At 44.0% G+C, this 12488-nt stretch overlaps 1 pseudogene; it reads left to right on the top strand.

Moving 5' to 3' along the window:
• The first annotated feature begins 11010 nt into the window (after nt 1-11010).
• Nucleotides 11011-11774, top strand: LOC136480570 (rust resistance kinase Lr10-like; annotated as a pseudogene).
• Nucleotides 11775-12488: the final 714 nt, after the last annotated feature.

The following is a 12488-nucleotide window of genomic DNA, read 5'->3' as shown; positions in this document are numbered from 1 at the left end:
ATGTTTTATCGGCGGTTTTACATCAATCTTAATCGTGCATAACATGCGGTTAAGGCATGTTGCGTCTCGAGTAGATCTATTGGCTAGCGAGAACCGTTCTACAGCCCGTTATCACGGCCTGTGTGATTCTGCCTCACACCCCACTGTTAGCACTGTGGAGTGGGGATCGTTATTTAGTAGATCTATTCCTGGTAAGGCATGACTTTAACTGTGCGTTATGCCTGAATCGGCTGTTTTAGCCGATATCGAGCGCTTTCATGAACAATTCGCATCACGAGACCATTGAAGTAAAGATAGGTTGAAAGATATGTTAGCCCCATGATCTTATTATTGTATTACGGCCTGTATGATTCTGCCTCATGCCCCACTGATATTAGTAATGAGTTAGGGTCGTCGAGTCTATCATTATTTCTACGGCCGGCATGATTCTGCCTTATGCCCCACTAGTGATGGTAATAGATGAGATCTAACATATTCATTAGATTTATCTTTATTAAACGGTTAAGTGGTGTTGAATTGTTTCTTTACATAAAAAGGGGTTCGGTTACTTGTAATCATTGGCTTGACATAAACCAATCATTGTTGATATCTTATTGCCATTGATTTATATTTGCTCAAACAATGATATTTATCCTGAATGATAACCGATTCTTCTTACACAACCCCATGAGCTTTAACCGATTTATTCTCATGAATATGCTGGAATCGACTATTTAGTCGATCTCCTTTCATATCGGCTCTCATAGCCGCACATTCGGGACTGTCTGGCAACATCGGCAAGTTCTGCCCTTAATTACTGATGAACTTTCTCTCCTTGTCAATTGCAGGGTCAAATTGACTAGCACATCTCAGGAGGATTGCGCAGGATCGACCATCCCTGCGTTGATGCTAGGCGGATCTGCTCCATCTAGCGGATCCTTCCGGCTTGCTGCGTGTGTCCTCGGCACGGAACAAAAATTCTGTGTCGACACACGTTTCTGGCACGCCCGGTGGGACACCACAATCGTTATGGTGGTTCACAACAACAATGACATCCTTATGCTGCATTATGAAGATCTACCTGATGGGGATAAGGGTTTCATCAGCAAAGCTACAGAAGAGTTTTAGAATAAATGTTTGTTGTCCTACACCAAAACACGTGACAACACAATTGTTCAGAAATTTCCACTACCAAGAGTTCTATTACATGGGTAGACAGACACAACTAAAGCTGAAGATAGACGTTTCTTTAAAGAAGTTGTGGATAGATCTATTCGTGATGCCATATCAAGCCATAACGAAGCTTTCATGGACATATTCCATAACGCCTTGAAAGAGGCGATTCATGGATTTCCAGTTGGTCAAGGCGGACCGACTTACTACAACATTCCAGATCCATCGACCCAAGGAACCAATCAAGTCGGTACCAGCCATCAAGAAGCAGCACTGGCTGGTAGTGGTGATGTCTAGATAGTTCAGGGTTCATCTGAACAAACTCAAGGAACTACTGTAAATCAAACACAGTACCATCCTGGACCACCAGTACAGCATGTGCAACAGCCGGCAAGGTAAAGTCAGAACCAGGTGATTAATTTTGGCACATCAGGCCACATACTATCGCCGGCTCAAAAAATAGCACCATCAGTTTAAAGGATACGTAGAGATATAGATCCTTATGTCTATAATCAGAGACTTCAAGCAGCAAGCCAGCAAAGGACCCAGCAGATTGAGATTCCACAAGGGTATCACTATGGCACAGATTATAACACCCTCCACATGATGCCGAATCTAGGATATCAAGGCATGTGGGATTTCAATCTACAGATGGGTCAGCAGGTGCAAAGGAATCCAAATCCGTAAGCTGATGAGCTATTGCTGAGGGTGACTGAGATGATGAAGAATCAGTTTGGTCTAAAGCCAAAAGGGCTGACCTTTTCGTACAAACGCCCATATCTAGAATGGTATGATTTGGTCGCTCTTCCAACAAATTATAGGCTCCCAAAATTTGCAAAGTTCACTGGCCAAGACAGTATAAGCACGATAGAACATGTCAGTCGGTATCTCACACAATTGGGTGAAGCGTCAGTTGAGGATGCCCATCGAGTTCATTTCTTCTCTCTGTCCTTATCAGGGTCAGCCTTCACTTGGTTTTCATCATTGCTAGTCAATTCCATTACCAATTGGGCTGACCTGGAGATGAAGTTTCATACATATTTTTAAACTAGGACTGGAGAAAAGAAGATTACTGATCTGACAACTATAAGACAAAAGACTAATAAATCGGGCACTGAATTTTTTTAGAGGTTCCGAGAAACCAGGAACTTGTGCTTCTCCTTAAACTTAGCCGATGATCAACTAGCTGCTTTAGCTATTCAAGGAATGCTGCCGATGTGGAAAGAAAAGCTATTGGGACAAGAATTTGACAACTTGGGTCAATTGGCTCAACGAGTAGCAGCGCTCAACAGCCAATTCCAGAGTATGTGCAGTGATACCTGGTTCTAGAAGAGTACCACAGTAGCCGAAGCTTATGATCCATACTCAGTCGATAACGACTATGAAGACGAAGAAGAAGAGGTTGCTACGGCTAAATGGAATTGGGACAAGAAGACAGTAATGGTGCCAAATCCTTGGGGAAGAGGAGTCGAGGAGAGCTATGACTTCGATGTCACCAAATCAGATAAGCTCTTTGATTTATTGTTAGAGAAAGGGCAGATCAAGTTGCCCAATGGTCATGTCATATTGCCCCCTGATCAGTTGAAGAATGAGAAGTTCTGCAAGTTCCATAATGCTACTTCTCATTCCACTAATGAATGCAGAATCTTCAGGCAGTATATACAGAGAGCTATTCAGCAGGGGAGGCTCAAATTTGATACGCCTCGGAAAATGAAAGTTGATGATAATCCTTTCCCAGGAGGTCAAAACATGGTTGATGCTGGGCTATTCAAAGGAAAAACTAAGGTCCTAACATCAACCAAATCAAAAGAAGCTAGAACAGTCGATCCCAAGATGTAAATATCGGCTGACGAGTACAGAGAGATTAGAAGACATCATGCCGAGCAAAAGAGCCGATACGAGCAGCGGAAGACATCAGAAGCAGAGACAACAAAGCCGCGGGTCACATCTCGGATTCTGTTGAATAAATGGCAGCGGTAGAAGGAAAAAGGATTATTAGCGTTGGTTAAAAGGTCAAGCGTACCAGCATCAACTGAAATAGGAGAAATATGAAAGGGAATAGGCCGAATTACATTTGAATTGTCCCTTCTTGAGACATTGCTAGAATGAAGGTTTGAAATTGCCTACTAGACATGACTATCTAGAATGCAACAATCAATATCAGGAGTATAGGCAGTCTCAAACCAACCGCCAGTCTATCCATGCTCAAGATGCATATCATCATAATAACATGGATCGGTGCTTATTAAATAAAAGTGTTCATGATCGGCTTGGAAAAAGAGTCATTGATCAAAACTAGGCTGATCATGAAGAGGGATGCACTAAAAAAAGATACATGGTGTAGGAAGGCCAGTAGTGCCTAGGGGGTTTAACAAGAAGCCAGAAGAGAAGGGTGCAACACCTAAGGAATAAAGAGATGAAACATGCTCAGACATCCGGTAAGACTCAAGTGTGGCGTACCAAGCAAATAGCCGATAGAAAGCAACCATCGGCTAATATCCAAATGGCTTTTCTGTTGCCATCGGAATTCAGAGCTCCGACAGATCAAGAAGTTTATTCGGATTTCGATGAATCAGAGAATGAGGAGATGGTTGCCAAGTTGACGGTTGTACAACAAGCAATATTTGACAAACCAGTCAAACATCGGCACTTAAAGGCGTTATATATGAAAGGTCTTGTCGATGGGAAGCCGATGAACAAGATGTTGGTGGACGGAGGTGCATCTGTCAATCTTATGCCTTACACTACTTTTCGTAAACTTGGCAAAGGACCAGAAGATCTAATGGAGACTGACATGATGCTTAAGGACTTCGGGGGTAATACGTCTAAGACCCGAGGGCAATAAACGTCGAGCTGACAATCAGAAGCAAGACTCTGCTCACTACATTCTTTGTCGTTGATGGAAAAGGGTCGTACAGTTTGCTCCTCGGTCGCGATTGGATTCATGCGAATTGCTGTATACCATCAACCATGCATCAGTGTTTGATTCAATGTCATGGAGATGATGTTGAACTGGTTCGTGCTAATGAGTCCGTGAGCATCGCAACAGCCGATCCAGTCTTTTGGGAACTAGGAGACTTCGAATGTTTTTCTGGTAAGTCATGGAAAGAAGGCTTCATTAAAATCAGCAATGAAAGCCAACAGCCGATGCAAGCGATTGGCTTTGAAAGCTTGTTTTAGTAAAAAAAAATCATGGCTTTACATCGGCCATTGGATTAAAGGAAAAATAAGCATTGAGATAAACATAGGCCGACGTATGTGAATGCTGAGTCGAAGTGTAAGAGCGATTCAGAGTTAATGGATTTCTTAAAGAAGTTCTGTTTCGCTCAATAGGACGCTTGACCTGAGTTGATTAATCGTTTAACCTTTGATATGAAAAGTTCTATGGTATGTTATTCTGACACCCGGTCAACATTTGATAGCTGATTCATTCTCGGCTCTAATAGCCAGTACCAGGAAGGTATCGCCTCTAGTTCAAAAATGAAAATCTTCAAAGACAATAAAAGCCGATACGATATGTATCGCCTATAGAGCAAAAACAAAAGATAAAAACAGTCATACGTAAGAGCATTGTACTGAGGTACATTCATGGAAAGATTAGGAGTCTTTGTTCATCGGATGACCATAGATACAATCTAACCAAAGATCTTGTTCACCACATCCTGGGCGGATGTGATGTCTACTATGGCCTCCGCTGCCATGACAAATTCTTCGAGCAGGTCCTCATGCTCCTCAGGGACGTCGCCCATTGGGAAACCAGTCTCCATGGCGTGGAGCTCGTACCTAGTCTAGACTTGTGCCGCGGTCAGCGCCACTACCACACCATGACGAACGCCATGGAGGGCGATCTCCTAAATGCGGACTGAGACATCTTGGAGACGAGCGCCAATAAGGGAACCCCAGGCATTGACGGCATTTATGGCCACATTCACCGCCAGTTGGAGAGATTCCAACTATGCTGCCAGGACTGACAATCACAAAAACAAGAAGACGGTCAAGATGAAGATAATGGAAGTCAGAGTAAGGAGCCTTCATGGAGTTCATCTTACCCGCCACCGTGGCGTCGGATTCGGTCAGCCGCGCTCGGACAGTGCTGGCCTCCTCCTTAGCCGCGTGAAGGGCGGCCTGAGAGACCCCGAGGCAAATCTCCAATTGGTCATTCTCCCAAGATGCCTAGGAATAGCGATTCTGAGCCATCCTCCACTCATGAAGGTAGCGCCGGGCATCATCGCCATTGTAGGAGTAAGAAGAATCCAACGATGAGGCTGGCACAGAAGATGTGGTGTCAGAAGGCCCGCCAGCCCTGGGAAGAGGATGGAGACTGTCATTCACAACAAACCTATAGATGAGTCAGAATTGTTCATCGTCATAAACAAGAAATGTCAATCTCACCTCATGCGTCGGAGATGCTGGTTCATCGACATATTCTCTTCCGGGATTTCCTCCGTCGCGCGCTTACCTCGGTTGTCTTCGTCGGCCATGAAGGTTGATTGGATCTACAAAAGGGAGAAGGAAAACCGCTATAGGACCTCAGCAGGCGGAGAAGAATAAAGGAACAGTTGCGAGTGGAGATGTGTTTGAGGCTGAAGCCATCGGCTGGTATTTGAAGACCTAAAGCGAAGAGGCGGACGCCTCAAGACGTGTAAAAGGCAACCACAATTAATGGAAGGCAAAGAGCCACTTCACTAATGCCGATGGGAATATGGCGTTGAGCAACTGAAGGCAGGAAATCGAAGGGTTCTCTTAATAAAAGCCATGTTTTCAGACTTGGTTGGATTAGAAGTCTAGGATCGACTGTATCAAATTGGCTCTTTAGCCGAAAAAGGAAGAGTAATTAAATAACGGAGAGTATGATCGATTGTACACAAGATACGCGTTGACATGCAGATCTCAAGTCTAGAACATCATGGGTCACTCTCAATATTTCTAGCTGAATAGCATCAGCCCCCGTGATCTGTTTGACTTCTTCGGCTAATCTAGGGATGCTCTCGAAGATGTACTTATGACGGCCAAAAGCGAGATAGCCGGTATGGTCACCTAATCGGGAGAAACTTTATCGGATCAAGTGTTGTGCGCTTGATACATTTTGGAAACACTGAGAAGAGAAGAAGGATTCGGTAGAGCCATCGAATGGGGAATATTTGAAGGAATATTACCCTGATGTTTGGATTAATACTTGACAACCAATTTGCTCGGTTGACAGCTCTAATAGTCGATACCAGAAGGGTATCGCTTCTCGTGCGAAAATAAACCCAGAAGGGTAAAAGCCGGTACAATGTGTATCGCCCGCAGGAGCAAAGCAAACATTGACAGAGTGATGCATATAGTATGAAGTACGAAACAAAAAGAAAAATCACTCAAGATAGAGGAATTGTTTGCTAATATCACCTATTACAAACTACGGGCTAGAAAACACTTTGACTATTATATCATCAGCCTAGGAGATAAAGGTTACAGAGTTGGCGGCGTCGGAGAAATCCTCGACCAGGCGCTCATAATCTCTAGGGTATCCGGTGGCTGAAGCCCCATGGGGAAGAAGTCAAAGATCATGGCCGGAATGAACTTGCGCAGCAGCCAGCACCATGGCAGCACCATGATGAACGACATGAAGAGCAATTTCTCTAACGCAGTTTGGGATGTCATGCATGCAAACCACTGGAACGGCGCCCCTGGCATTGACAAATCCCGCCGCATGGTCCATAGCTAAATGGAGGCTTTCCAGTTGAGCCGATAGATCTAAAGGATTTAAGAAAGAGGTAATCAGGATCTTGGAGGCAAAGGTTAAGAAGACATAGAAAATTATGATGTCTCACCAGCGATTCTGGCTTCAGCCTTGGCCAGCCTCTCCCGCATCGGGTTGGCCTCAGGAGGTGAGCGGTTCTGAACTATGGCCAGAGCCGACTCCGCAATAGCGAGGCATTCGGCAAGTCTCTCGTCGGTCTGGTTAATGGAAGCGATCAAGTCATCGTTATCTCTCGGCCTCCTCGGATAGCAGGGGAGTTGGCGACAAATTGGTGCTGAGGATGACCCCAAAGGCTGAGCAGAGTTGGCCCTCTGCTCTAGGACGACAGGAACATCGCCAGTTGCACCCTCTTGATGGTGGATGTGCTGGCGCAATGATGCAGATCCATCGAGGGCCTCCTCAGTAGACCTCTTGCTGTTCTCCATGATCTCAAACCTATGAAAAAGCAGAAACTATACTAAGGATGTTGAAAGTTTGAGATGAAGCGGGTTGTTGTTCGATCCATGGACGTGGCCCGTATACATATAGCCTAGGAAGGCAAGAAGATAGATTTCGCAGGGGGTGTGAAATTGGAATCAGAAACGGAAGCGGAACGACACTCCGGGAATTCAGGGGATGGATAACGAAGAGATAACAGATTCGAACTTATTGCTTCCCCAAATTACAAGATGTCGTGAAACGGATTCAAAGATTTTGCATTCACCAGAGATCAACCTATCAAGGCTTCTATAGATTGAAGGGAATCTGGGCCCCACAGGGCCGAAGGTCATCGTGAACAGAATCAACATTGGCCCGTTGATAAAATTATGCCCGAGAAGAGAAAAAATCGCCCGCCTAACATATGCTCAGCCGATTTCTCGGTAAATCGAGGAACTATGGGAAAGAAGCTTGTGGCTTTCCTGGTGGGCATTTAGTGGAACAAATAAGGGGAAAGTGTCCACACATTTTAGCCCTTGCAAACACTAGAACAACTTTGCGAACATGGAGAGAAGACTCAGGTGATATCACAAGAATTCTTCTAACCGCAATAGCTGATCCTCTTGCTCGACAAGGCGCTAGAATGAGCGACATAATCACCCTATGCACAAGGATTCTTCTAGCCGCTCAAGATCTTCATAGCAAGAGAATAGACCATGGAGGGTCCAGCGGAGTCGGGGGCACTCGAGGAGACAGGAAGAAGAGACACATGGCTGAATTGTTGAGTTGCTCTCGCCAGGGTCAGATAAACATTTTATAGCCAACCTAGAAGGATGAATCCAAGTGCCCATGAAGCAATGATGCTCTCGTAAAAGTTTGAAGCATAGGCTCATGAGCTGATATGGACAGCGATAGACAGTAGACCCTAGACCAAGATTCTCTACCCGTGACGGACCTATCGGGGATACAGACGTGATAATTTTGAAATAAAATTACTTTTATCCCAAAATTGGGGGGCATGTGTTTACACCAAAATTTAGAAAGAGAGTCGCAGGGACTCGAGGGCTCCCAAGATCATGTCATCAAGGAATCCATTGCGTGCAGATCAGAACCAGCTGATTCAGATGCAAAAGCTGGAATCGGCTTTCTTCAGATAGCGCCAGCAGATAACGACGAAGGCTACGATCGGCGCCAGGACAAAGCATGTTAGACTCTACAAAAAGGGAAAGATTAGGGTCCAAGTTATCTTAAATTAGGAATGTTTTCTTTTATGCCGAAAAATTGTAACGAATCGTGCTCAAGTAGGATTCATGTTTAGACCCCGGGTATAAATATCAAACCCCGGCTATTGTAAAGAATCAATCAATCAATCCAAATACAAGTCAATTACTTTTTTTGGCTTTGGCCACCCCTTAAGAGTAGGAGTAGAGTAGATCTTGGCGAGTTCTTCAGCGAGTATGGCTGCATCGATCCGATTGACCTCCACTGCTTGTCTGTAAGTGCCGTCATGGTTTATACCTCTGTTCGTATGGCTGCATCGATCCGGTCGACCCCCACTGCGGCTCTGGTATAAGCTAGTTATCGACTCTTGTTTAATTCAAGTATGACATGTGTGATTCTGCCTCACACCCCACTGCTTGAATTAAATCAAGGTCAAGTTATCGGCTCTACCTTAGAATGGCAGTCTTTGATAGATTCATTAAGTTACTGATATTGCTTATTGCTTTCATTATTTATCTAATTACAGCAATATCACTCTGCCCAATTGAGATTGATTTAGATCGGCCTTATATCTTATTTGACCCATCGTTTGCTAACCTCAAACTGATCTAATCTACACCTTAGACGATGAGTTATGTTTTATCGGCTGTTTTACATCAATCTTAATCATGCATAATGTGCGGTTAAGGCATGTTACGTCTTGAGTAGATCTATTGGCTAGCAAGAACCGTTCTACAGCCCGTTATCACAGCCTGTGTGATTCTGCCTCACACCCCACTATTAGCACCGTGGAGTGGGGATCGTTATTTAGTACATCTATTCCTGGTAAGGCATGACTTTAACTGTGCGTTATGCCTGAATCGGCTGTTTTAGCCGATATCGAGTGCTTTCACGAACAGTTCGCATCATGAGACCATTGAAGTAAAGATAGGTTGAAAGATATGTTAGCCCCATGATCTTATTATTGTATTACGGCCTGCATGATTCTGCCTCATGCCTCACTGATATTAGTAATGAGTTAGGGTCGTCAAGTCTATCGTTATTTCTACGGCCTGCATGATTCTGCCTTATGCTCTACTGGTCATGGTAATAGATGAGATCTAACATGTTCATTAGATTTATCTTTATTAAACGGTTAAGTGTTGTTGAATTGTTTCTTTATATAAAAAGAGGTTCGGTTACTTGTAATCATTGGCTTGACATAAACCAATCATTGTTGATATCTTATTGCCATTGATTCATATTTGCTAAAACAATGATATTTATCCTGAATGATAACCGATTCTTCTTACACAACCCCATGAGCTTTAACCGATTTATTCTCATGAATATACTGGAATCGACTATTTAGTCGATCTCCTTTCATATCGGCTCTCATAGCCGCACATTCGGGACTGTCTAGCAACACCGGCAAGTTCTGCCCTTAATTACTGATGAACTTTCTCTCCTTGTCAATTGCAGGGTCAAATTAACTGGCACGTCTCGGGAGGATTGCGCAGGATCGACCATCCCTGCGCTGAAGCTAGGCGGATCTGCTCCATCAAGCGGACCCTTCCGACTTGCTGCGTGTGTCCTCGGCACGGAACGAAAATTCTGTGTCGAAAAGTTTTTTTGCACGTGGATTTCATCCCCATATCCTAATTTAGGCATATGATATTTCTTCCGTTTGATGGATTTTCCGTGCCCTACTTGCTTGTAGCAGGGAACTGTTGATGAGTGGTTTGATTATGAGAAATCGGTTTTGTGCTTCATTCCATGACTCCATCCAGGAGCCAGCGGTGGTGTTAGCAAAGGGGGTGGCTAATGATGTAGAGCATAGGTAAGCAACTCACCTTCAGCTCACTACCTATGCCAAAGAGATAGTAACAAGCGTTAAGTGGTGACCGTGATTTCTAAAGATTGACATCTGATCTCATACTAAAATTAAATTTTTGTCCAATCCGTACCAACATCTCTAGAGGAGTATTGTCAAGTGTCCATATATCATATAGGTTGTAAAGTATCTACAGCCTTTCCAGCTTTTTTATATTTCTCACAGAGCACAAACTCACTATGGAGTTCAGAAAAGATACAATATATCTACGTACAACCACATTTTATACGTCGATCCTAGTTATTTTTTTTCCATGTAGTAATTTTTAAGGATTCATCCTACCAAAATTTAATGTGATTCTAATTATCTACAGGAAGGAGGAATACTCCATCTCTTTACCTCCTTTGAAATGCCTCTATTTTTGGAATATCATTATGATTGATATATTAATGAGAATGTGATGTAACAAAGGAAAATGCATTTTGTTGTATATAAAGCTTCATCAATCGCAGTCCTTTTCTCTTAGAGTGATATATAAATGGTGTTCCCACTTCCTCCTTTTCAAAAATAAAAGATATGTGTTAAAAAATTATTAGTCTTGTAATTAACAATGCTTCTTTTATATTTTGCGCCACTAGATAAGTAAATAGATACATTAAAGTGAATGCAGTCCTTCTCCACGTTGATCGGGGTAGCCGAACCTTGGCAGCTGCGCGGCATTAGTTCTCTTGATAGATATATCTTGTCAGCAGAGAAGATTTTTTCTTGGGACAAGCTCAATGAGATTGCTTTAGGCATTGCAAGAGGTATTGAATACTTGCATCAGGGTTGTGATATGCAGATACTTCACTTTGACATTAAGCCACACAACATCCTTCTCGATAGCAACTTTGTCCCAAAAGTTCCTGATTTTGGCGTCGCCAAGTTGTACCCAAGGGACATGAGCTTTGTGCCAGCGAGCGCCTTACGGGGAACCATTGGGTACATTGCTCCTGAAATGATATCTCGTAGCTTTGGTGTCATATCAAGCAAATCTGATGTTTATAGCTTTGGTATGCTGCTTCTAGAGATGGCCGGAGGGCGGAGAAATGCAGGCCCAAACGTATCAAGCTCAAGTCAGGCATACTACCCGTCGTGGGTGTATGATCAGCTAGCTAATGAAGAAGCGAGTGAGATACCTTCTGCTGGTGTTGCTGATATGCATGAGTTGGAGAGGAAACTGTGCATTGTTGGGTTGCGGTGCATTCAGATGAAGCCTCACAATCGTCCGACGATGAGCTAGTGAAGTCATAGATATGCTTGAATGTGGCACCGATGGCCTACAAATGCCTTCTAGGCCATTCTTCTGTGATGATGAGCATATCGCTGTTGGGGATCCAAACCATTTTTTCCTCTGATCTGACTGCAGTCCCAGAGGAAGATGAGTGAAGCATTCCTATATGTTTGTGGTCTGGTACTATATAAGGTGAAGCATTCGCTTGTGAAACACCGAAGGTGGTGGTCGTTGCTGAGTCCCCTAATAAGAATTTTGATGATACTACTACTACTACGTACTGCTACTATATGATACAGTACGTACCCTTAACACAACAGTTGGAGCTAGCCCTGTACATGGTGGGTGCGGCTTCAACCCGGCAAACCCGTGGGGAACCAGCCCGTGATAAACCGCTGCCGGAGGCCATATGTGCATGGTTTGGTTTGAGTGAGGTTTGAAACCACCAACCCGTTCAAAGCTTAATTCATACACAATCACCAACCTGGTGCATGTGCTTATGCCTTCGTGAGCCTATAGCCGCACGACAAGCGCTCGCTGCCGCCGTGACAAGCAAGCAAGCATGGAGTCAGCAAGTCCTTCACGGCTCTGGCAGCGAATCATCCGTCGTACCCGCTGGTTTCTAAACCGTCTAGCTAGCTAACTGCCGCACGGTCGAGGTCCCGGTGAAACCGGACCATGTACAGGCCTATTGGAGCCATGAATACAACAGTTGCGGACGGCCTACAAATACGTACCCTGTAGGCATTCTTCTGTTATGACGAAACTGCAGCGAAATCTTGAAATTCTCCTCTGAGCTGACAGCGATATCTCGAAGGAAGATGAGTGAAAGTCTGGTAAAGATGACTAGTCAAAATCTAAAGACTACT

Source organism: Miscanthus floridulus, chromosome 9 (genome assembly GCF_019320115.1).
Source record: "Miscanthus floridulus cultivar M001 chromosome 9, ASM1932011v1, whole genome shotgun sequence".
NCBI classification, from domain to species: Eukaryota; Viridiplantae; Streptophyta; class Magnoliopsida; order Poales; family Poaceae; genus Miscanthus; species Miscanthus floridulus.
The sequence above is the reverse complement of the archived record's forward strand: the minus strand, read 5'-3'. Positions and strand labels throughout refer to the sequence as shown.